Source organism: Vombatus ursinus, unplaced genomic scaffold (genome assembly GCF_900497805.2).
Source record: "Vombatus ursinus unplaced genomic scaffold, bare-nosed wombat genome assembly UNPS02014807.1, whole genome shotgun sequence".
Lineage (NCBI taxonomy): Eukaryota > Metazoa > Chordata > Mammalia > Diprotodontia > Vombatidae > Vombatus > Vombatus ursinus.
Window position 1 is genome coordinate 59,261,225 of NW_020954585.1, and position 27,575 is coordinate 59,288,799.

The following is a 27,575-nucleotide window of genomic DNA, read 5'->3' on the forward strand; positions in this document are numbered from 1 at the left end:
CCCTATATTCCAAAATAAAAAAGCAATTTTTTTTGTGTGGTAGCAGAACAAAAAGAGACAAGCCTACAGATAAAATGGATAACTGAACAAATCATAGCATGTGTGATTGAAGATGACTGCCCAGTAAGAAATGATGAATGTGAATAATTAATCATTGAAAGTAACATAGAAGGAAGACATAGGAACTGATGCAGAGTGAAGGAAGGAGAACCAGGAGAACAGTAGATACTGGTGGCTACTTTAATATAAATGAAATCAACACAACTGTGACCTGAGATGATTTGCAAGGAACAATCTTGGTCCCAGAGAAGAGAACAAGAAACTCTCTCCTTTTTTCAATAGAGAGGTGGGGGACTAAAGAAACAGAATGTGATATTTTCCTTGCTCAATTATGGTAAACTTTTTCTCTGTTACAAGGGAGAATTCAGGGAGGAGGATTATGGTTGCATGGAAAGAGCATCAATAAAACTTAATTTAAAAAAAAAGTCCATGTTAAAAACTCAATATGCCACTACTTGAAGACAAATATACTATCTCCACTTTGTCCTCTCTAAAAGGGTGTGGGAAAAGCATTCTGCTCTTAAGATTTTAACATGATTCAGAAAATGGATGGTTTTAGACAAAGTCCCATGCATTTATCTATTGGATAGTTATTTAATAGTTAAACAATGTTTTGAAGAAACCACACATACTTGAGAAGGATTTTTGATCCTTTAGAAACCTTTTTGATCAAGGTCCTCTAGGGAACAAAGTGTGTTTAGAATACTAAGTATTCTCAATTATCCAAACCTTTTACATCATCTCCTTGCTATTTTCCCCCTTCTCATCTCCCTTCTGGATTATTTTAAAGTTCCTTAATACTTCCAGACTGTATAAAGGAGAAAAGGGGGGGAGGGAGGATTGAATGGCTTTATAGTCTTTTTTTTTTTTTTTTGGCTTTGGCTTTATAGTCTTGGTATTTTTTTAGCTTTCTTTCATTTTGCACTGAATACGGTGACTTTATTGATGGTACCCAATATGGTACTCTATGTTTCTCCTCCCTGCTACAGGGGTGTTTTGGGGCAAGGATGTGAACAGAGCATGGGATCCCCAGCACAGGGAGATGGGTTAGAGATGTGGGCTTCCCAGTGATGGAACTTCTTTTTTGGCTGGGAATGAAGATCCATGACTTTCCACTTTACTCCTTGGATACCATGTAGACTACTACACAGTTGCTATCACCATACTCATTGACATACCAGGAAATTAGCTTGACAAAATGGTCATTGAGGGCAATACCAAGGCCAGCATCTCAGGTAGAAGAGTTTTAAAGTCACAGGAAACAATCTGGTCTTCTGTGTAGCCCAAGATGCTCTTCAAGAGTCCTTCTGATGCTTGCTTCACCACTTTCTTGATATCATCATATCTGGCAGCTTTCTCCAGACATCAAATCAGATCCACAGTAGATAAGGAGTAGGAACACAGTCATGCCTGTGAGCTTCCCATTCAGCTTTGGTATGACCTTGCCTACAGACTTAGCAGCACCAGTGGAAGCAAGGAGGTTGTTTTGGGAAGTACCATGCCTATCACACCACAGCTTGCCAGAGGGACCATTTACTGTCTTCTGGATAGCAGTAATGGCATGGACTGTGGTCATGAGTCTTTCCACAATGCAAAAGTTGTCATAAATAATATAGGCCAAGGAGGCAAAGTAGTTGGAAGTACAGGCGGCATTACTGACATCTTAAGGGAATGATCTTATTTCTCATGGTTCATTCACATCATGAACATAGAGGCATCTGCAGAAGGAGCAGAAATAATGACCCTTTTGGCTCCACCTTTCAAGTGAGCCCTGGTTTTTTCCACGGTGATAAAGACACCAGTGGATTCTACAACATACTCAGCCCCAACATCTCCCCATTTAATAGGTAGAATCCAGCTCGTGGAATATGGTAATGACTTTTCCATTGATCACCAGCCTTCCATGATAATGCCCTTGAACTTTCCATGGGTGGAATCATAATGGAACATATGAACCATGGAGTTGAGGTCAACAAAGGTGTCATGGATGGCCACAATATCTACTCTACCTGAGTTAAATGCAGCCCTGGTCACCAGGCACTCAATACAGTCAAATTCAATGATTCCAACCTTCACCATCTTGTCTCAGGGATTCGAGTACAACAGCGGATGCTGGCCCCAAACTTGGGAGAAGAGCTGTGAGACTTAGATTTCTTTTCAAAGATTTTTCCTATACAGAAAATTAACCTGACTACTCCAAATGGACTTTTAATTATCAACAGCAAAATGAAAAGAACACTGGATTTCAAGTGACCACCAGCAAGTCCCTTTATATGCTAAACCTCAATTTCTTCTCCAAAAAAAGTGGGAGTGATATTCTGATGCTCCATTCTAGAACTGAGTATGGACAGGTCCCACATGGCTAGAAAGGCTTCAGGTCTGCCATTGAAGGTTCTGCTCAAGTCTTACCCCCAAAAAGGGTAGTACAAATCAGAGGTTCTTAATCTTCTGTGCATCATGGCCCCTCCCTGGGCAGTCTGATGAAGCCAAAAGACATTCCCAGAAATAATATCCCATAAAATTAAAATACTAAGATTTCAGAGAAAATCGATTATATTGAAATAAATGTTATTTTTTCCCATGCAAGTTCAAAGACACCCCCCCCAAAAAAACAATCCTTAGATTGTTCCACAGAACCCTTAGAATCTGTGGATCCCAGGTGAGGAGCCCCTGATCTACATGGCAATTCATTTTATTTTTTGTCCACTACAATTTATAGAGTCAGTTTACCTAGTACTATAGGACAGCCTACTATGCATACTAAAGTATGCATGGACTGGATTCTGTTGGTGGAAATCTGTGTTCTAGTCTTAACTATACCACTAACTAGCTATGAAACCACAAACAAGTCACTAACGCCACAAGCCTCACTTTATCTGTTTGTAAAATGAGGGGGTTGAACTACAGAGACTAAGTGACTAGCCTAAGGAAATATGGTTAGTGGCACAGGCAAAACTGAACCCAGGCCTCCTGATCCAAAGTCCAATGTTTGCATTTAACACTGCCATTCAACTTTTCCCCAAGTTGCTGTGACTCAAGACTTTGAAAGGAATAACCTCTAAATGGAAACAGAGTACCAACACTGGATCTCAAGTGAAACACTACAATAAGGCAACTTCAAAGGTCAAAACTCTTTGGAGAGGGAGAATTTGGTTGGATAAGCCCAGGAGCAAAAAGCACTACTGACAACTCCCTAATTTCACTTGTGAAATATTGCACAATCTCTGACAGGCCACCACTGCCTACAGAAACCAGTCATTCATCTGGGTGACAGGGAAGAGGAGGATGAGCACATTTCTTCTCCAGAACTATTAGGAAAACCACATGACAGCAAGGGTAGTGACTCAGATTTTCTCTACGTACTAGTCTATAGATTTCATAAAGGAAGTTACTACACATCTGACCAGTCAGTAATAGACCCATTGGTCCAAACACTAAACTGGATAAGGCCAACCAAAGTTTTATCGGTTCAATCCCCAAATCTTTAGAATCTGTCTCATAGCAACAGACTGTTTTTCAAATGGCCCATAGTTTGGGGGAAAAGATGTAGGGGGTGATTTTTTTTTTAGTCTTGCATTTATTTATTTATTTATTTTAACTTCTAATTAATTTATTTCTTTCTAGTTTTCAACATTCACTTCCACAAGATTTTGAGTTCCAAATTTTCTCCCCATCTCATCCCTCCCCCCACCCCAAGATGGCATGCATTCTGAATACCCCTTCCCCTAATCTGCCCTCCCTTCTATCTCTCTTCCCCTTCTCTTATCCCCTACCCCTTCAATTTTCCTGTAGGGCAGGATAGATTTCTATACCCCATTTCCCGTATATCTTATTTCCCAGTTGCATGTGAAAACTATTTTTTTTAACATTTGTTTTTAAAACCTTGGGTTCAAAATTTTCTCCCTCCCTCCCTACCCACCCTCATTGAGAAGGTAAGCAACTCGGCACAGGTTATACATGTGTAGTCATGCAAAACACTTCCATAGTAGTCATGTTGTAAAAAACTAAGTATATTTCCCTTAATCCTATCCCGCCCCCCATTTATTCTACTCTCTCTTTTGACCCTGTCCCTCCTTAGAAGTGTTTGCTTCTGATTACCCCCTCCCCCAATCTGTCCTCCCCTCTATCATCCCCTTGCTCTCTTGTCCCCTTCCCCCCCATTTTCCTATAGGGTAAGATAGATTTCCATACCCAATTGAGTGTGTATGTTATTCCCTCCCTAAGCCAAATCTGATGAGAATAAGATTCACTCATTCCCTCTCAACTTCCCCCCTTTCCCCTCCACTGTAAAAGCCTTTTCTTTTCTGTTTTATGTGAGATAATTTACCCCATTCTACCTCTCCCTTTCTCCTTCCAGTATAATCCTCTCTCATCCCTTAATTTTATTCTCCAGATATCACCCCTTCATCTTCAACTCACCCTGTGTCCTCTATCTATCTATATATATATAAATACATACTATATATATATAAAAATACATACATATAATTTTTTTCCCTCCAACTACCCTAACACTGATAAAGGTCTCATGAGTTACAAATATCTTTCCACGCAGGAATGTAAACTGTTCACCTTAATAAGTTAGGGGGTAATTTTGAGAAGGATGCAAGTGCAAATCTAGTCCCCTCTCACCTCCCCATCAGGGAAAATAACCCAAAGAGCACATTCTACAAATCATGACTCAGTAACATCCCCTTACAATACAATCTGTGTATCAAACCATTACATCATGAGCTCCTTGAGAACAGGGACTGCCTTTTGACTCTTTTTGTATCTCCAGCGCTTAGCACAGGGCCTGGCATATAGTAAACACAATAACATTTATTGACTGACTCATCCTGTTGTTATCATATTGTTATTCAACAATATGAAAACAAATTCAGCCATGACCTGACAAAAGCCTTAAAAAGTTAATATCATGAGCTGGGTCTCAAATCACAATAGCTTACTATTTTATCTTACCAGACACAGGAACTACATTCTGGTTTAAAATGTTAAACTTCAATATCATCAATTCACATCAATGTGGCACCACTTCAGAACAGAAGTTCAAAGTACATATTTACTTAGCAAAGATCCAAGCAAACCAAAGGGTCCACCCACCCTCCTTCCCCTCATCACTCAATCCAGGTAAGGCATCTTGTGCAGTGTGTACTCCTAGCCCTAAAAGCAAGTTTTAATAAGATGACAATATTTACAATTAGCCAATCTGGGCTAGAGGATGGAACCTGCTGAGATATAGGAGCCTCGATTTTCTTTCGTTTTAAGGTTTACAATAATACAAATGACCAAGTAATATCATGATTTTACAGATGTGAGGACTTAAGACTAAAGTGGCTTTTACAGTCACAAAGCTCCTAAAGATAAAAGCCAGAATTCAAGCCTACATCTCCTGACTCCAAATCAGGACTCTCTCCCTTCTCAGTAGACAAAAGCTGTGTGGTGTAAGTCCAAACAGTGGGGAGATGCGGGTTTTAATCTTTCCTCAGACACTTAACAGCTGTGCAATGCTGGGCAAATCATTTAACCTATGAGCCTCAATTTCTCCATTAGTAAAATGGGGATAACAGCAGCACATATTTCACAAAATTGTTGTGAGGATCAAATAAGATAATGAGCTTTGCAAACGTTAAAGCCTACAGAAATATAAGCTTTTTTTCCACAACAAACATTTATCAAGTACCTACTATTATTTTCAATGCACTATTCAAGGCACTAGAAATACAAAGATAAAAATAAAACCATGTAGCCAGCAAAGTTTAACCCCTCCCCAACCACCATGTTGTTCCCATTGAGCAAAGTCCTTAAAGGTTTTCCAGGGAGAGAGATTGCCTTTTCCCAAGCCTCCTCCAGAAATAAGTCTCAGTTTAATGAAGAAGTGTGATTATGCAAACTCTCTTAGCTAAGATACAGTGATTCACAAAGGTCTCCCTGGAAAATATCCCAAGTTGTCAAAAAAAAAAAAAAACTGCTTAAGACTGCCTAATCACTTCAAGTTAGAACTACAAGGATATCTCCCCCACAAACTTAGGAGTTCATCATGACCAATTTCAATTAATGCTAACCATTCCAGTTCTTCACCTAAAAGAGGCCACCAGAAATTAGGGCACAAACTAACCAAAAAAGGGGGGGGTATGCTAAATCTGGCTCCTTTGTTCTAAGTTCTCCCTGAAACAGTTTTCATTTTTAAAAATTAACCCACATTTATGGACAAAAAAAAAAAAACCAACACCCTGGTCCAATCCTAACCCAAAAACAGGCTTATAAATTACATGGTCTATTTTTGTTTTCCCAATACTGGGTGCTTTGAGGATTATTTTAAGTAATCACATATAAGCCTCCAGCTACACCCTACACTACAAGTTTTACTACTAACTGGCATATACACTACTCTTTCAGTCGTTTTTCAGGCATGTCTGACTTTTCATGACCCCATTTGGGGTTTTCTTGGCAAAGATACTGGAGTGGTTTGCCATTTCATCTTCAGTTCATTTTACAGATGAGGAAACTGAGGCAAACAGGGTTAAGTGACTTGCCGAGGGTCACACACCTGTAAGCGTCTTAGGCCAGATTTGAACTCAGGGAGATGAGTCTTCCTGACTCCAGGCCTGGCTCTATATCCACTGTGCCACCTCACTGCCCCATATACACTACTTAAAATCCCCCAAAGAAACAAGTCATTATGCCATCTACATAAAGTGATATTTGGGGTTTTCCACAGGATGACTGAGACACTAACCATGTAATCAAGTAGGATTTTTTTAACAATATTTTCTCCTGTATATGGTTCTCTAAAAACACTTTTAATACTGACTCAAGCATTTCCTTTGCAATCTTCACAACAGAATGTGAGCTCCTGGAGGGGAAGGACTATCTCTTTTTTTTTTCTTCTGTGTATCCTTAGTACCAAACACAATGCTTGTCTGGCACATGGTAAGTGCTTAATAAGTGCCTGTGGGATTGAACTGAAAGCAGCACAGGACACTGAAAAGAAATTTGTATTCACAGGACCCGGGATCAAATCTAGCCCTTGTCACTACTTGTGGGGGCAAGTCATATCAACTCCCTGGGCCTCAATTTCCGCATCTATACAAATGAGGGGTTTGGACCAGCCTCTAAGGTCCCTTCCAGCCCTAAATCTGTGGCCCTCTACATTGGATTCTTAACATTATCATTTTTTCACTTTTATTGAGAGATGCTGGACTAACATTGACAGAGTCATTCTGAAATGATATTTCTAAGAATGTGGAAGCTATATTCATGGAAAAACTTAACTGGTTTTGTTAAAAGCCAACTGAGAAGTCAGAAGACTCTAGGTTCTACTGTCCCAGGTTCTTCCACCACCTTGTACAAGTCACTTGAGCCCTCCTGGCCTTAGTTTGCTCATTATACATTACAGAGGTGGAATTAGATGGTCTCTATGGTTTATTCCAACTGTAAAATTTTATGATGCTATTACTGGTCCTCAAGTCAAAAAAAAATTGCTAATCCCCTATAACATTACAATTTTTTTTACTTGAGAACAGATGATAGCATCATAGAATTTTAAAGTTGGAATAAACCTTAGAGACCATCTAATTCCACCTCTTCTAAAAAAAAACTACTAATCCCCTATAACTTCAGAAAGGACAGCTAGATGGCTTAGTGGATAAAGCAGTGGCCCTGATGGAGTCAGGAGGACCTAAGCTCAAATGTGACCTCAGACACTAGCTGTGTGACCCTGGGTAAATCACTTTGCCTCGTTTGCTTCAGTATCATCACCTGTAAAACGAGCTGGAAAAATGGCAAACCACTCCAGTATCTTTGCCAAGAAAACCCCAAATGGGGACATGAACTGAAGTGACTCAACAACATAACTTCAGAAACCAAAGGAAAAGATAGGAACAAATGGGCCCAAGACATTTATTTAAGTCCTAAAGCAAAGGGTTAAGGATTTTGAGCTCTCAGGTCTAATACTGTTACAACAGATTAAAATAAAATTCTATAATGGTACTAGTAAACAGTAGACAGTTAAAAGAATATGAATTTTGCCATTCAGTGTCCCTACAACAAAATTCTAACAAAGGCAAAGAACAGAGTCCTTTTGCCCTTCATTCAAACAGATTTGTACTTTGAATACTGCTCTCTCTAGAGAATCAGAATTTTAAAGCTGGAATGGAACTTGGAAATAATTTAATCAGTCCCCTTCTATTATTACCAACTTTTAACTATGAACCTTGAGAGCCAGGATTCAAAAGTACCAGGGCTCAAAGAATCTCTGCCCTGAAGAAGGAGCTACTCATCTCCATCTCAACCTGTTCTTACATGCCTTACTTCTTTGTCCCCTACAAATGCAAGGAGACAAAGTCTAAGTCAAGACAGGGCAAGTCCTAGCTATTTATCCCTTGGCTAAGAAGACGATCTTAATGTGAAGGTCGTCTTTTAAAAGCTTTCTCAAAAATCTGTTTAGCATTTTTCCCTCTTTCCTTAAGAATTATTCTCCCAAGTCAAAGGTGTGTTGGGTGCTTTGGGCTTTTTTCGGGGGAGGGAGAGGAAGAGGGAAGCGAAGATATTAACTAATTTTTGTATACTTCATTTGCTTCAGTACTTTTAATAAATAACAAGGAATTGGTACTTATTAACTAAGAATGTTTGGCAAGCATTTCACATGCTTGATATAGATATGAGCAAAAGGTGAAGGTTCAATTAGAGTATAAACTACTTTTGAAGGGGCAAAATAGTTAGGGGTAAGTGAAAAGGACACCCAAAAGCCACTTTAGTTCCATCGTCTGTCCCTACTTGTCAGCAATGACATGACCAGCACACATTCAATAAACATTTGAGTGCCTACTGCACAGTCAGCTAAAAGAAGCGCACAAATAAATCTGCCCTGGAAAATGAGCCAAAGGATTGGCCAACCCCCTACAAATATTAGCTGCTTCACAATTAAAATTTAGTCAAATTAGTTCTCTGAACTAAAGACTTGTGATTATGAGCTTGTAAGATTCAGCAGGATTAGAAGTAGTGCATAATAGACTAGGCACTTCAGTCAACAGAAACATACAATTAGGAGGGCTTTCCTCAAAGAACTAACTACTTCCCTACCCCTGTCCAGATGCTGTCCAAGTATCCTAAAACAATGTCTAATATTCTAATAAGACTGTCCCAAAGACTTGACAAGAATAATGCCATCATCTTGTAATAAAAGAGGCTTTGTCAGTAGTTGTAGCGCTCAATTCCAAACTATCTAATTTGACTCTCCAACAAAAACTCTTTTGCTACAGGAGGTCATCTCAATGCCCACACACATCATACTTGGTTTTTTGGGGGGTTTGGGGGGTTTTTTTGCTGAGGCAATGGGGGTTAAGTGACTTGCCCAGGGTCGCACAGCTAGTTAAGTGTCAAGTGTCTGTGGCCAAATTTGAACTCAGGTCCTCCTCACTCCAAGGCTGGAGCTCTATGCACTGTGCCACCTCGCCGCCCCTGCATACTCCGTTTTAAGCACTAAGACTTTTCTAATGTTGTCCACTACTACTACAGCACCTTTTTCCACTCCTTTTTCATGTTAAAATCTCCCCCATCTCCAGACCCATCTTTTCCATAAAGTTTTCCTCTACTAGTAGTATCCAAAGTCCTCTTTGATCTAATCTCATCTCAACTCCCACAGTATTTGTGACTCATAGCAAGTCAAAAAATCTCCGTGGCCCAAGGAAGGCTATATAAATCAGAGTAGGTACTCATCTACAGGGACAGAGGAATTTTTTCACAGGGAGTTCCTTATACAAATGAAATCAAGGTCCAGTCAAAAAAACAAACAAAACAAAAACCAATTAAATCACAAGGCCAGTCCAAAAATCAAAAACAAAAACAAAAAACTTTTACAAGTTTTTTTAAGTTACAAAAGAAACTGAGCTGATAAAAGGAGAAAGCATTTTAATTTCCTCATATGTAAAATGCAGAGATAATACCTGACCAACACTAACATACTATAGGTCTATATCAAGGAGATATATAAATGACAAAATGGACAAATTCAGAGAACTTTAGCAAGATATAAATGAACTGATGCAGAGTAAAATGACCAGAACCAGGAGAACTATATTTCACAGTAACAACACGGTAAAGAAAAACAACAACTAATCACAACTCTAGAAGACGGATAATGACAACATCCCTCCCACTTCTTGGTCTACAAGTCTGGGCTACAGGTGTAGAGTAAGACATACATTTCCTCACAGAACCACAACACAGATGTTCTGCTTGACTAAATTTTCATTACAATGGAGAGTTTGGGGAAGTCAGAGGGGTAAAAAGGAGAAATAAAGGGGGAAGTGGAAGAGGTAGTGACAGCGATGCCGAAAATAAATTAAGAGAGCAAAGAGCATCAATGAAATATCTTTAAAATACAAAGGAAACCACAATGCGATTCAGAGAGGGGCATGAAGCAAGGTAATATTGGTACTAATCATGTTAAAGTTAACGTATACTAAAAGGGCTAGATTATACATAGTTGACTCACAGTTTCACGTACAATCTTTATTTTCTGTTTGTTGATTTTCTAGTTCATAATAAAAAAATTAAGAAATTGCATACACTTGGGTGGAAATCCACAAACTTGAGAAGAAACATAGAGACCTTTTGGATGAGATTCTGAGAAGAAAAACTAAACTGATACAGTGTGGGAATATATTACAAATTAGCTGCTTCAGTGGAAAAAACAGTTGATGAGTTCTCAGAGATCACAAAACTGAAAAAAGCAAAATATATCAGTGATGAGGAACTTCAAATACCAGGGAATTGCTACAAGTCGAATTCTGCTACAAGTGAAAAATCTGACACATTCATCTCTCAGAAAGAAGAGGAAGTAAGCGGGGAAGTGCACCTTTGGATCCGATTTCAAATAATAAGAAAGAGCTTGTTGGTACAGTTTAAGTAACACAGAATCTTAGGAGAAAATGGCTATATCATAATAGGGCTTTTGATAACTAAGGAAGACATTGCTGGTCCAATGTCTTTGTCTATCTGAGACTTTAGGAAATTCAAATTTCACAAAGTTCAGAGAAAAGTTAGGCATGATCATGTGGCTTGAGACAAAATTGTCAAAAGTTACCCAAAAATTCACTAAACTGTTATAATACTCCTTGATGAGAATGAGGATGAGCTAGCATTTATATATTGCTTGCAAAGAGCTTTACAAATATTATCCCAATTGGTTCTCACAACAATCCTAGGAAGTAGGTGATATTATTATCCCCATTTTACAGATGAGGAAACTGAGGCAAAGAGTGGCTTGCCTAAAGTCACACTGATATTGAATGTGTGAGACATGTTGAACTCAGGTATTCTGACTCCAGATCCACAGTGATATTCACAGTCCCACCTACCTGCCCTCTTGACCCAAGTGATACTCACAAAATATATATACTCCAAAGATGTCAAAGACAGTAGGAAAGGATTTGTGTGCACAAAAGCATAGCAGAACATTTATTGTAACAAAGAACTAGAAACAAAGTGGTTGCCATGGAAAGTGGGAACTAAAATTGGGGAAGGATTGGACAGAAGTCATAGTACATAAATATAATAGAATATTATTGTACTGTAAGAAATGATTCAAGGTAAAAAGAATCTGAGAAACCTGGGAAAAAACTGTACAAATTGATAGTACAGAGTACAGTAAGCAAGTATGAGAACAATTTATACAATGACCACTCTAAAGAAAACCAAGTGAAAGAAGTGAAAACTCTGACCAATGCAACAATCCACAATGACTTCCAAAGATGATGATGCATGCTCCCCTCCTCTCGGCAGGGATGATACACTAGAAGGAGACATATATTTTCAGACACAGTCAATGGGCTGATTCTTATCTCTTACCGAGGAGGGCTTCTATGTAGTTAGTAGGTAGTGTTAGTGATGAAAAAAAAAAAAAAGATAACAACAATAAAACATTAAAAATGCACCAAAAAGGGTAAAAGAAAGTTCATGGGACGATACAAACAAGCAGAGCAATGTTGTTAGTGTTGTTGTTCAGTGGTTTTCAGTAGGGTTCAACTCTTCGTGACCCCATTTGGGATTTTCTTGGCAAAGATACTAGAGTGGTTTGCCACTCCCTTCTCTGGATCATTTTGCACATGACGAAACTGAGGCAAACAGAGTTAAGTGACTTGCCCAGGGTCACAGAATTATTAAGTGTCTAAGGCCAGATTTGAACTCAGGAAGATGAGTTTTCCTGACTCCAGGCCAGGCACTCAAACCACTGCCAAACCTAGTTGCCACTAACATGTCAAATTTAACATGTACTTTTTTTCTTTTTAATTAACTAATAATGTGCTACCAACTAAGCATGGGACAAAAAGCCTCCTGGGGAAACCCAAGAGATTCTCAGGAACTATAAATAACAGAACTTAAGTTTTATAGACAATCCTCTTCCATATAATGAAATGTCCATGTCTTGTTCATGAAATATTCAAGTTTGTGGAATGTTCATGATAATAGGGAAAAAATTCAAATGAAACTAACAAAATATTGACTAACTCAAATTTTTTTAAATGGGAGCAGCACCTAGAGAAATCAACAGAACACACACAATTAGTAAAGAAATGAATGAGTTCAGATATTAAAATAGCACATATAAAGAGTATATAGAGGGGCAGCTAGGTGGTGCAGTGGACAGAGTTCTGGCCTTGGAGTCAGGAGGACCTGAGTTCAAATCCAGCCTCAGACACTTGACACATAATACTTACCAGCTGTGTGACCCTGAGCAAGTCACTTAACCCTGACTGCCTCACAAAAAAAAAAAAGCTTATAGGAGAACACATATCTTTTAACTACATCAGAGACAGCCTCATGAAGTTGACATTTTAATTTTGCACTGGAGAACAGAATTTCAACAGGCAGAAATGAAGAAAGCATCCTTTCCACTATACTGAGCTTCCTCAGTCTGGGTCTGTCCTATCTCACCCAATACTCCGTAAGCATCTTGAGAATAAGGACAGCATTTCTATTACTTTACAGTCTTCTCACTAAGTCTATCCCGCTGTTACTACTCCCCAAAAAGAAGGCTAAAAATAGGGCTTCTCCCACACAAAGAACACATCCCTAGCCTATCCCCTCTCTTTCCCTGAGTCAGAACACAAAAGGAAGAACTATCACATTAACTGTCAACTTTTCCTTGGAGCAAAGGTTCTTAACCTGGAGTCCAAGAATTTGGTTTCCCCCAACCCATTAGATACTTTGATATCAATATAATTGGTTTCCTTCGTAAGTTTAACAAATATGGTTATATACATACATACGTATGTATATGTATATGCCCAAATAGTGATTCAGTCATTTTTTCCCAAAAAAAATTAAGCTCTAAGTTGGTAACCCATTCCTTCTGAATCACAGGATGACCCTGGCAGATACACTTTATTAAAAAGCGATATACTGTGTTACTGCAACCTAACAGACTTGGCTCTATCTCCTTCCAAATCTAACTTAAAGGTTTACTGAGAGCCAGGTTCGTTTCTGGGGTTCTTTTCTTCCTAGATCTAGCACCAACACAAAGTATCACACCTGCGGTCATCCAACTCACAGAAGCAGGCAGGCGCCAAAAGCTACTTTCTCCCTAATCTGAGCTTGCAAATTTATCCAAGACCCTCGAGCTAAACTTTAGTAGGAGACTGTGGCAACAGCTAAAATAATATAAAAATACTAAGTAGCAGAAAGGTTCATGGGATGATCGAATACAAAAATCATCCCTTCATTCCCCAGGAGTTGTTTTAGGATACAATTATCAGCTTGAATCTACTCAGAAATTTTTATTTTCCTATTGAACTTCCCTAGAAAGAATACCAGGGATGATTTGTGTGCTGGGAGGCAGGTCATAGCAGAAGGGTAGGGTTTATATTCATTCTGAAAAGTAAATAGGGAACAGGCTGAAGGGGGACAGATATTTGACAAAGGGTAACAAACTACAAAGGAACATTACTGGTTGTTCTTAATTAACAAGAGTATTGCCTCTATCAGTTCAACATAAATCAATGCTTTCCTCACTTGAAGATTTAGGGCTTTTAGTCTATAACCCTAAGGCCAAATGAGTCAATCACCCTGAAATACTTTTTTCTTGCAGTGATCTGAACTTTAATATTCTTTTATATAGATCTTTTTTTTTTCAGTGAGGCAATTGGGGTTAAGTGACTTGCCCAGAGTCACACAGCTAGCGAGTGTTACATGTCTGAGGCCAAATTTGAACTCAGGTCCTCCTGGACTCTAGAGGCAGTGTTCTATCCACTGCACCACCTAGCAGCCCCTTTTGTATAGATTTTTTAAAAATACATAATATTATTATAGGCAGCTCTGAAAGACCTGTAAAGTTATAGATGCATTGGTAGAGAAGAGTTTCCCAGGAGCCCCCTGGAGCAGTGAAATCACTCTATCCTTAATATTATATAGTAATAAGCCTTTTCTTCTGCCTGGAACTAACATCTAGAGGAATCAAGGCAGCTTTCAAACGGGTAGCCAAGCAGCCAAAAGTAAGAACTACTTCATAATGAATATCTACCATCTCCAAGAATAGAACATATATAGAAGATGGGCTGATCTTTATATCTCCACAAAGCACTAAAATTCTTCCGGGCCTTTAAGGGGCCAAGTTTTTTGAGACCCAGTCTGAGCTTTTTGTTCCCGAGGAAAGCCACAGGCACAATTACTCCCTTGCCCCCTCTATTACTCACAAGTGGATAACTATATAAGCAATTATCAGGGACAAAATGTCTCCATCATCCTCCTCCTCTCTCTGATCTCCCTTTCAAAGTCCTTCAGTCTCTGACCTCCTTAAATCCTAGGAGGCCAAGGGCCAAGATTGCCATAGCTAACAGTGAAGAGTCCCATTTTTTGCCATGGTTTTCAGTCTATGGCCTTGTTAGAAAGGGGAAGAAGTTGAGAATCCAACTGATTAGGTAACAGAACAAGTTTCTCCATCACACCATGCTTTAACTTGAGACAATATTTATTTGTCAAGAGGACTGGAGAAAAGGGGAACCATTAGTGCCATAAAAGTCTGGGGAAGCTATTATCCACAAACATAAATTCTCTCTTTCTCCTTCACCCTTACTCCACTACCCATTCAGAAGGAAATGCCTAGTGAGCAACTGAACCCACTAGCTACCCCAGATTTGGAGACCATTATTTTGGTCATATATGGGGGCATGCCTATTTTGAAATAGCTATGACAGACCTGCCAAATGCAAACCATAGTCTTCTAATCAGCAGTTCTATCATGAACATATCACGGCAGGAGCTACAGAAAAAAGGATTCCTTTTCAACTTATTAAATTTTGCTATCTTGGAATGTGGTATTTGTGTTATTTTGTTATTTCAAACTAGGGAGACACTGAATAAAAAGGACAATGTAGGAGTGTTTACTTTATTAAATTGGCTGTGAAAAGTTTGTTTTCCTTCAAGTAATAGGTTGGATCATTTTTAGAGTTGCAGTATGACTCAGGACAATAATTTGACAGCTGCCTACAGGTGTTCACATGATCGGACTATACCTCTATTAGGTCTAAGTTTTACAAGTTCAAAGCTTGTTCTCAGAGAAGAAATCATTTTTTATCTATATTTCTCAAGGAACCTCCCCCTCACCCCACTGCACCTCCGAATCATAGATCACAAATCGTAAAATTTTTAAAATGGTAAAGTCAGAGATCTATTCCATCACCACCACCAATACCCCAAAAATACTTCTTTTAAGATGCATAAAATGAGGCTCAAGAACAACACTAGCGAAAAGGTTTCTGGGAGAGGGGAAGGAATGGGACGGGGCAAGGAAGAAAGGAAGGAAGCAAGCAAGGAAGGCAGGAAGCATGGATTTAAGCAACTCCATGTGCCACATTCTCTGCTAAGCACATTACAAATATCTCAATCTGATCCTCAGAACAAGCTTGTTAGGTAGGTGCTATTATTATCCCCATTTTACGATTAGAAAACTGGGGATGGGAGAGGGGTTGGAGGGAGAGAAGGCAGATCTTCCATGGACATAAAACAAAATATAATTTAAACTTTTTTAACTATATGAACTAAAATGCCTCTAAGAGACTTCAAATATCAGAATCTTATTAAAGAACAAGACAAATTTTTATGTTTCTCACTTTCTCAACACAGAGAGCAGGAGCCAAATGAATAGGTGATAATGGGATATGGGAAAAATAGGAAATGAGCTAATTTATTAACAGCGTACAAAACTTTTTAATCTGGACTTGAGTTGAACGGGTCAGAGGGAGACAGTAGCAATGAGCTTACCTACAGGCAGGTCTGCTCTACCTATCTGCAGAAAATATATTCAAATGAGAAGCTTTTTCTCCCAATTTGGGACAGAACAGACCCAGCCATTCACAAATAGCATTTACAAATGAAGCACTGCAAAGAGAAAGTAAAATGGATACACATAGTGATATATAACTACAATATAAGTTTTCATGTAAGGCTGGTTAAAGAAAATAGTAACATTACATTGTAGCCACAAGAGCTACATTTTCACAAATTCAGTGGCTTAGATGATGGATAATCCTAGTAAAATATCCTTTATTTACCCCAAAGAGATCTGAAGGCAGATACAAGTACAATCTCTATCACAAACTCAGAAGCATTTGGCAAAAGAAAACACCCATGTTTGCTGGAGGCTTCCAACGGTAAGAACTGATCCCAAAAGGTTTGCTCTAAGTACACCTTTTGAGGATAACATCAAATACCTTCAAAACCACAACTGAAAAACCAAGGTACCTTTGCTCCGTTAAGGAGAAGGGAGGGAGAGAGGAGGAAAAGGGATAGGGAGAGGGAAAAGGGAGGTGAGAAAGAGACAGGAGACAGAAAGAATTATCTTACTGTTTATTAAGTTCTTTACTTAATTATTTTACTTAACAAAACCAGAGTGAAAAAAAAATATTTTTTATGAATACCAGGCTAAAGATAAAATTAATAAAACAGATTTGAAGAAAAAAAATTAGAACTCTTCCCTGTCCACCAACACCTGAGATTATAAAGCCTATATCCTATACACAAAGATTCTTTATTCCTAGGACATTATCATTCTGTTTTTGTGAATGCCAGAAAGAACCTACAACTAATGTTACATTAAAAGCATCATTCAATGTGGAAAGGGTAGAAGTAGAAATAATGTCCAAATTAGTTAAATGTTTTAATTATAATTTTTAAAACCTTAGCTTATAAAGCACTTTATAATTTAAAAATGCTATTTATAAAGTACACAATTTAGATATAAATGTGTGTTAAAAAGCACTAAAGTAAAATGAAATTCATGATGAAATACCTTTTCTTTTTTTTTTTTGTAGGCAACGGAGTTAAGTGACTTTCCCAGAGTCACACAGCTAGTAAGTGTCAAGTGTCTGAGGTCAAATTTGAACTCAGGTCCTCCTGACTCCAGGGCTCATGCTCTATCCACTGTACACCTAGCTGCCCCAAAATACTTTTTAATACCTGTGTATTATATGTGTGTATATGTATATTTATGTGTATATATACATATATATCCACACACATACATATATACATATATTTTTCCTTTAGCAAATAAAAAAGATGCTGGGTTATGCTATTTATTTCAAGATTTTTACTTAAAAAAAAACATAAAGCATTATATGAATCAGTGGACAAGTCAAATTATTTGGACTTAAATCAATAAGCTGTTTTTAGTATGGCAATACCTTAGTAAAAAACAAGGTCCAGATGGATAGGAACAGGGTCTTGCTTAGGATGTAACTGTCAAGGGTGTGGTCCTAGAGAGAATGCAATTTTCCAGAAGGATTCTAGCACAGTAATGGAAGAGTTAGTCTCAGATAGACCAACTGGATTAAGAGCAGTCACATACAGAAGATGGCCTCAAACCCCAAACACAAATAACTCAGCATTAAATCTATACATATACCATACCCAACCCAAATAAAAGACCTACAACCTAGGTTCACACAAATACTAGGCCAGCTGACACTTCAAGAGAACACAGTGCTCTGTTCCTAAGCAACAACTAAGAGAGAGAGAGAGGCAGAGACAGAAAGACACAGAGACACAGAGAGAGAGAGAGAGAGAGAACAGCTGAGAGCAATCCCAGATCTAACTTACAGGTTCAGAACTCTAGAACAAGCAACCTGTCCCTGTAATGCCTCTCAATTGAAAAGATTCTACTGTTGGCAGCTAGGTCGCACAGCGGAGAGAGCAGCGGCCCTTAAGTCAGGAGGACCTGAGTTCAAATCTGGCCTCAGACCAAACATTTGACACTTACTAGCTGTGTGACCCTGGGCAAGTCACTTAACCCAACTGCCTTAAAAAAAAAAAATGAAAAGATTCTACTGATCCTGCTAGTTTCAGAACTTGGCAAGGCAGAGCTGGCAATACCCAATTATCCTCTCTGCATTTAGTCAAGGCTGAGTAGCAGCTGGTGACAAAAAAGTCCAGCCAGGAGGGCTTGGAGAAAACTTGTGGCCGGGCATAGTTACATGAACCAAAATTAATACTGCTTATTATCAGAAGAAAACCCACCCAACACTGCTCTCACCCCCATACCACCAAGCAAACTTTCCAAGTGACAGAAGTCCAAGAACAGATCATGTTTTTATAGTTTTATAGCAAAGCCCTATATAAAATACTATTAGGGCTGGCAGGTGGCACAGTGGATAGAGTGCTTGGCCTGGAGTCAGAAAGACTCATCTTCCTGAGTTCACATCTGGCCTCAGACACTGTGTGACCCTGGGCAAATCACTTAACCTCGGTTGCCTCAGTTTTCTCATCTGTAAAATGAGCTGGAGAAGGAAATGGCAAACCATTCCAGCATCTCCAACCAAAAACAACAACAACAAACGGGGTCATGAAGAGTCAGACACAACTAAAATGGCTGATCAACCACAAAAATACAACCCCCTTATACTAAGGAATTTACTAGAATTACTTTCAATTTGACAAAGGTAAGCAGAAAAAAATTATTTGCAGACAGGAGGATGACCTCTCTGTCAACTAAGACTCATTCCTGGTTTAAAAAAAAAAGTCAATACAGTGGTCCAGTGCTCCTCACAACTTCAAACCATAAAAATAAGGACTACTCAGAATGAGAAAGGGGATACAATACAACCAAAAACAAGTAATTATTTTCTGCTCCCCTGATATTTTAGGTCCTTTGCTAGTATACCAACCCTCTTTCCTATAGTAGTCCCCTCCTCCATATACACACTCACATATTTTAATCAAGAACTAACTACCAAAACAATCTACTAAAAATGAGAGGAAGCAAGGGAAGGAAAGGAGGAAAAGTGAGGGGAATGAGTAACTTTTCCCCTTCCACTGCCAAACTAACCTTTGGGCTAACTACCTAAGAGAATACAGAGCAACTCAGAGTCTGATTACCTAGAATGTAGGTCTCAAATTTCAGCCTTAAATTCATGGCACTTATTTTCAATGTCGATATAAAAATCTCTCTTCATAAGAACTACTTCGTGCACATTCATCTGACTAAAACAACATATATCCTGTGAGCTGTATTAAGCCCTGTATAAGGATTTGAGATGCCTCCCTAGAAGATTTCACCCTAAAGCGCATGCATGGATTATGCCTTGTCTCAGAATCTATAGAACTACTGAATTTACACCCTCATCAAATAAAACCAGATCCTTAATAAACTCTCATTATTCTAAGATTACATTATCCAAAAGCATCTGGAGGAAAAGGACAAGATGTGCTTTCCATCTCCAACAATATAGGAACTAACCAATACAAACCTCCCACCAAAGCTTTCACAATTCTTTAAGAAGCTATTCAAACTAATGCAGTTAAAATTAGAAGGGAAAAATAGGTAACTGAAGTAAAAAAAATTTTTGCAATAAGTTTCTTTCATAACAGTCTCATATCCAAGGAAGGAACTGAATAAAATTTATAAGAATATGAGTCATTCTCCAGGAAATACATGGGAAAAGGATATGAACAAACAATTTCAAATTCATTCTATCAACAACTATATTTAAAAAATGCTTCAAATCACTAACAATTAGAGAAATGCAAATTAAAGGAACTGAGATTCCACCTCATACCCATCAGATTGGCAAAGCTGATCAAAAAAGGAAAATCTGAACTATTGGATAGGTTTTGGGAAAACAGGAACACTAAACTACCACAGGTGAAGTTGTAAAATGCTCCAGCCATTCTAAAAGCAATTTGGAACTATGCCCCAAAGGTTACTAAGCTATGCATAACCTTTGACCCAGCTATACCATTATTATGTCTATGTCCCAAAAGAGATCAAAGAGGAAAAGGACCCATGTGTACAAAAAAAATTATAACGGCTCTTTTCATATTAGCAAAGACTGGGAAACTAAAATGGGTGCCCATCTGGGGAATGGTTGAACTAATTATGGTATATGAATGTGATGCAATATAACTGCATCATAAGAAATGGCAAAAGGGACCGTTTCAGAGAAACATGAGAAGACATATGAAGTGCTACAGAGTAAGCAAAACCAAGAAAATACTTTGTACAATAACAGCAGCAGAAAGAAAAACAACTTTGAAAGACTTCAGAACTCAATGGAATGGAATAACCATCTACAATACCAGAGGACTAATGAAGAAGCATGCTACGTCACCTCTTGACAGAGAAGTAACAGACTCAAGATGCAAAACAAGACATACACTTTTGATTGCAGCCAATGTGGGGATCTGTTCTGCTGGACTACGTATATTTGTTTTAAGGGCATTCTTCTTCTCTTCTCTCCAATGAGGGAAGAGAATAGGAAGATGAGAAGGATGAGGTAACCAAAAAAAAGGGGGGAGGGAATTAAGGCATTTTTTTTTAAAGGAAGAAAAGAGAACAGGAGGCCAGAAAGAAACACAGACAAGCAGGGTAACTTTGAAAGCTACAGTTAAAACTCCAGGAATCTTAAACAAGGAAAAAGTAAAATAAGTTAAAAATAAAGTTTTGGATTGACTTCAACTCTTAACAGAAAATCTCTTAAGGCACTTCCTTCTCAGACTACTCCCAAGTTCCATGAGTAATCAGTCAAAGGGACTTCCCAGTGATCAATACACCAATCCCTACAGAATTGGGAAAGGCTCAGTTAGTCACTATACAACCTTAGGTGGGTCAAAACTCTCATGTCCTTAACAGCAAACAACTGGTTACCCAGAGACCTTAGCTTAGGTTCTTGACTTCTGACATATTTCCTTCTAAAGGGAAAAAGTCTGTAAAGGACTTTAAGCTAGAGAAATATTTATTTATGAAGATTTTCTGTTTTAAGTACATAAGAGTTTTAATTTTAGCTTCCAAAAAAGTGACTTGCCCAGGATTACAAAACCAGTATATGTCAAAGGCTGAACCTGAACCCAGTTCTTCCGGACTCTTGAGGTTGTTTTCTCTAGCAAGCCTCCCCCCCAGTTCTTCATCTAGATCAGTTCCATTAACAGCAGCTGCCCCACCCCTAGCCCTTGCCACCACTGCCCCCCACTGGGCCCAATTCTCTTTTCACTTTATACTATGACACTGGGTTACCTCATCAGCTCCCATGGGTTCAGATTATCATCTCTGCAGATGATTCCCAGATCTATACATCCAGTCCTAGGCTCTCTCCTGAGCTACAATCTCATATAACTAACTGCCTATTAGATCTCTTGAACTGAATGTACCGCAGACATCTTAAATTCGATGTATCCAAAACAGTGCATTATGTTCCCCATCCCCTCTTCTGAACTTTCCAAACTTACTACGGAAGATTATTACCAACCCCCCAGTCTCAACTATCCCTAGACTCCACACCAGCACTAACCTCAGGCAAGGCCTAAATTAAAAACGGGTGAGCCCTTTGAAGTTCTCTAACTGTATTTCAAAGCCAAACAAGAATTTAATTGGATTATGAAATTTCAAATTATCCTCACCTCAGGTTGCCTTCATTATTGTGCAAATAATTTGACTATCACAGTGTAATCATACATACCCATACTGATTGTACATCAATCGACTTTATTGTACTTTATACTAGAATATATTCCCTCTTAGGGAAAATTTATGTCTTTAACATAAACCCTCAATTCATTCAAGGTCATATCTCCTAAAGGCATTCAGTAAATATTCCCCAGAAAGCTTTCCAGAACAAGGGATTTCCCCATTTGCCCAGTACTGTCCATTCACCTGAGTATTTCTCTTCCTGCTGACCTTAATTTCAAACTTTTCTAAAGTCTCAATATTAAAACAGTCAGAACTAGCCTGTAACTAGATAATGCAGAGGTAGAGTTCTCAATTATACTGACTCATAAGAGATATAATAATGGAAATGTAGGTCTGGAAAAGGAGATAGCACAATCTTGTACTGAACAGATGGACAGACTGACTGCTATGATGGCCTCCACATAATAAAAATCCCAGAGAATGATTTCCAGAGCATTAGGCACAGGTCCTCTCTGAAAGACTTATAGGAGAAAAGGAACAATCATTTACTAAACCATTATTATTAAATTATTATTACTTTATTTAATTATTATATTAAACTATGTGCCAGGCACTGTGTTAAGGATTTTACAATTATCTCATTTAATGCTCAACAACCCTAAGAGTAGATGTCAGTCAATAAATATTTATCATGTGCCTACTACGTGCCAGGCACAATGCTAAGTGCTAGGGATATAAAAAGGAGTCAAAAGCCAGTCCCTGCCCTGAAGGAGCTCACAATCTAATGGAGGAGACAACAAACAAACTACTGCATATACAAACAAGTTAAATATAAGAAAAATAGGAAATAATTAAGAGAGGGAATGCAATAGAATTAAGAGGGGTTGAGAAAGGCTTCCTATAGAAGATGAGCTTTTAACTGAGACTTAAAGGAAACCTTGGGCAGCTAGCTAGGTGGCACCATAGTGCACAGAGTGCCAGGCCTGGAGTCAGGAAGACTCATCTTCCTGAGTTCAAATCTGGCCTCAGACACTTACTAGCTGTGTGACCCTGGGCAAGTCACTTAACCCTGTTTGCTTCAGTTTCCTCATCTGGAAAATGAGCTGGAGAAAGAAAATGGCAAACTACTCCAGGATCTTTGCCAAGAAAACTCCAAATTGGAAGAGTTGGACACAACTGAACAACAAATAAAGGAAGCCGGTAAGAAGAGATAAGGAGCATTACAGTAATGTGAGACAGCAGAGAAAATGCCCAGAACTGAGAGACATTCATGAAACAGCAAGGAAGCCAGAGGCACTGGTTTGAAGATTATTGGGGGGGGGGGGGGGGGTTACAGAGCAGGGGGACAGAGTAAGATGTAAGACTGAAAAGGTAGAAAGAGACTAGGTTATAAAGGGCTTTAAAAGCCATACAGAAGATTTTTTGTTTGATCCTGGGGATCAAATAAATATTTAGTAGGAGGGATGACATGGTTAGACCTGCATTTTAGGAAAATCACTCTGGTGGCTGCATGAAGGATGGGACTGGAGTGGCGAGAGACTTGAGGGAGACAGTACTGTGACAGCCCAGCTGTGAGGTGATGAAGGCCTACACCAGAGACTGGTGACGTGTGGGGGATATGAGGGAGGGAGAATTGGAGAGAGGTTGCAAAGATGAAATTGACAGACCTTGGCAACAGATTGGATTTTGGGGGTCTGGGGGGAGATAAATGAGGAGTGGAGAACACCACCTAGGTTATGAGCCTGAGGAAACTGAGGCAGAAAGAGGTTCCAGGGTTAACAAGCTAATAAGTGCCTAAGGCTGAATTTGAACTGGGGTATTCCTGATGCCAGACCCAGAACTTTACTCAGTGTGCTACCAGCTGCTTCTAAACCCATACAGGTGTGGACAGGTGTGGATTTGCACCAATAGAGAGAGTAATTGAGTTGATGGACCACAGATCTATTAAAATATATTTGCCAATAGTCCAATGCCTTCTTTTGACTCAAGTATATAGAAAACTCAAAGAAATGAACATCTTATCACATAACAGAACCATATTGCAGTCTACCTTATTTCACCCATCCCTACACTAAGTCTCCTGGGGCCACAAAGCCAAGTTCTTAACCCACACAATCACTTTAATCAAAAGCAATTCACTTACTTCCCTTAAATAGTGGGTGCTACCACAAACTTTTTTTTTAACCTCTGTATCTGTGTTTACTAACATAACCTTACTGCCATACTAGATACTTAACCGGTGTGGGAAAAAAAGAGGTGCGTCCAAAGTTGCATCCAATTTCTGGCTAAGTAATGTTACCTATCATTAGTACTGCAAAAAAGAGCCAGATATATATTTCTTATCACAAACATATTTTTAGGATTTTGTTCAAGGCAATGAAGTACATCACAGATAACAACACAGAGCAATGTGGGGTTTCCTACTTTTCTCCAAACAAATGGAACAGTTTCCAAAAGTTGACACGTATCATGACAGATAGGTAACTTTCAATAACCACCACATTTAGTTCTCTCTTTGCATTCAGTTGAAAATGGGTCAGTAATATTTCCTAAACACATCTCACCGGAATATGTTTCCTCATTTTTATCAAAGAATTACATTTCAATAAAAAAACTTAATGTTTTGAAGAGAATGTGAGAACTATTCCCCACAGAGAGTTTTCTAGAGCTATCTGAGATGTCTAGGTGAACCAAAAATGGGGGGGGGGGAGGTACAGTCCAGACTAAAAAATTTACATTTCTTAACTCCTCCGTGACAAAGTACAAATAACCAGAATCACACCAATAATTCTGAACTAAGAAGCTTACTGAGCGTAACCAAAAAACAAGAGATGGGAACAATTAACAAGATATGCTTGAAAGGCATTAATAACTTCAATTACACTGAACAAGCATTTTGCCCACTACACAAGGCACTCTGTAAGATGCCTTGGAAATCCAAAGCTTCACAGTTCCTGCCTTCAAGAACGGGAGGAGGGGCAGCTAAGTGGCGCAGTGGATAGAACACCAGCCCTGGATTCAGGAGGACCTGAGTTCAAATCCGGCCTCGGACACATAACACTTACTAGCTGTGTGACCTTGGGCAAGTCACTTAACCTCATTGCCTGCCCCCCCCCCCAAAAAAAGGGAGGAAACAGGGTAGCTAGGCGGTGTAGTGGATAGAGCTCTGGTCTTAGAGTCAGGAGAACCTGAGTTCAAATTCAGCCTCGGACACATAACACTCACTAGCTGTGTGACTCTGGGCAAGTCACTTAACCCCAACTGCCAAACCAAAAAAACAAAACAAAAAGAGAATGGGAGGGAAGGGGAAATAAGATATATACACAAATAAATATAAAACAATTCAGAAGAAACCTAACATACCCATCTGATTACCAAAGTGAACATAAAAGGAAAATGATAAATGTTAAGAGAAGCTGCATAAAAACAGGCAAATTAATGAATTGTGTTGACCCAATTATATCACTATTAGACCCATCAGATCAGAATCACGCTTTAGAAAGGTTAGCATGTAGAATGGATCATGGGGCAAGTTTTTGGGAGTCAAGAAGACCAGTTAAGATACTGATACCCAAAGAGATCAAAGACGACAAAAAGAACTCAAATATACAAAAATATTTTTATAGAAGTTTTTTTTGTGGTAGCAAAGAATTGAAAACTAATGGGCTGTCCATTATTTGTGGAATGGCTGAACAAATTATGGTATATGAATATAATTGAATACTATTAAACCATAAGAAATTATGACAGAGTCTCAGAGAAATCTGGGGAAGACTTGTGTAAATTAATGAAGAGTAAAGCAAGTAGAACCAAATAAACAATTTATATAAAAACAACATGGTAAAGACAAACCACTTTGAAAAACTGATCAATGTAATGACCCAATATTGGTCCAAAAGACTAATGATGATACCTTTTTTCCATCTCCTGACAGAGATAATGGACTCTTAGATGCAGAAACATCTATTTTTATTTGTGGCCAATGTGAAAATTTGTTTTGCTTAAATATGAATATTTGCTATAAAATTTGCTATAAGAATTTTGATTTTTTTTTCCCCTAAGGGTGGGGAGGGGGAAAGGGGAATGAGAGAATTGAGAAAATAAATGTTTTATTAACTGAAAAAATTTTAAAGGAGAAAAAAAGTGTTGAGAAAAGTCATGGCTTAACCATGGCTGGTACAAAAAAGGCTTTATAGAGGAAGTGGCATCTGAACTGAAAAAGTAGATAGACGGTTGAGACAATATCAAAGTAGAGGAAAAAAGACAATCCAGACAGAGGAAGAAGCACACATAAACAAAGAAAGACAGAACAATGCAAGCATGCTCAAGAAAGGGTATTATTTGGCTAGCATACATGTTATATGTGTTTAAGAAAATAATGGAAGATAAAGAAGTCAACCGGAATAAGAGACAGTTGGTAGAGAGCCTAGAATGTAATACTAAAGAGTCTGGACTTGATTCTACAAGGATGGGAAGTGATTGAAGGTTTTTGACCAAAGGAGTAACATGATCAGAACCACGCTTTAGAAAGGTTAGCATGTGGAATGGATCATGGGGCAAGTTTTGGGGAGTCAAGAAGACCAGTTAAGATACTGATACAATTGCAAGAGATTAGTATAAAACTCAATTAAGATATCATTGAGAATGGAAAGGCAGAAAGAGATGTTTCATTGGCAAAACAGGATGGAGAAGTGGTGGTGCCATTAACAAACAGAGGAATTCAGGGCAGGTTTATAGAGGCAAGGAAAAAGGACAAGCTGTCTTTGAATAATGCTGAGATGCCCACAGGCTATTTCTACCTGGCTGTCTTGCTAACCACCAGAAATGCAAATGTGAACATCAGGATGAAGGATTAATATTTAGAGCTATCAATTTAGGAGTCACGTCTATAATCAATAGCTGAGTAGACCTATTTGTCTAGGAGGAAAAAGTAAAGAGATGAAAAGGTCAAGGGCAGAATTAAAAGGAGTGCAAGAGGAGTCACTAAAGAGAGACGAGAATAATAGAAAAGCAAAAGAAGAAAAATCCAAGGTGTTTCATGGAAGCCATGGGATGAAAATTCAAAGGAAGGGGTAGGAAGTATCAAATGCTGCAGAGAAATCAAGAAGAATGAAGCCTGAGAAAGTCCTGTTAACTTTGATTATAGAGACAGTAATGGATATTTCTGAAAGAACTATTTCAGTAGATTGATGAAGGTAGAAGAAAGAATGCAAGCAGTGGGAAGAGTGAGTATTGGAAGAAGTAGCAGCAGGAAGTGTACATAAGCTAAGCAACAAATGGAAAGGGAGTCAAGGAGGAGGTTTGGAAAGGGAAGAAAATAAGGGTCACCTGAACATATTTTTATGCAGAGAAGTCAGTGGAGGGAGAATCATTTTGCAAGAAAGAGGAGGGACAGGGGCAGCTAGGTGGCGCAGTGGATAGAACTCTGGCCTTGGAGTCAGGAGGACCTGAGTTCAAATGTGACTTCAGACACCTGACATTTACTAGCTGTGTGACCCTGGGCAAGTCACTTAACCCTGACTGCCTCACCAAAAAAAAGAAGGCAAAAAAAAAGAGGAGGGATAAATTAATGTACTGAAGTTCCATAGGAGAGGAGAAAAGATGGATTTACAAC

General features: G+C 38.7%; 1 protein-coding gene across 1 annotated transcript in view; it reads right to left on the reverse strand.

The window, feature by feature from the left end:
• The window catches only part of LOC114052110 (brain protein I3-like), a 38,712-nt gene that overhangs the window by 7,176 nt on the left and 3,961 nt on the right, over nt 1-27,575 (reverse strand). The window lies entirely within an intron of this gene.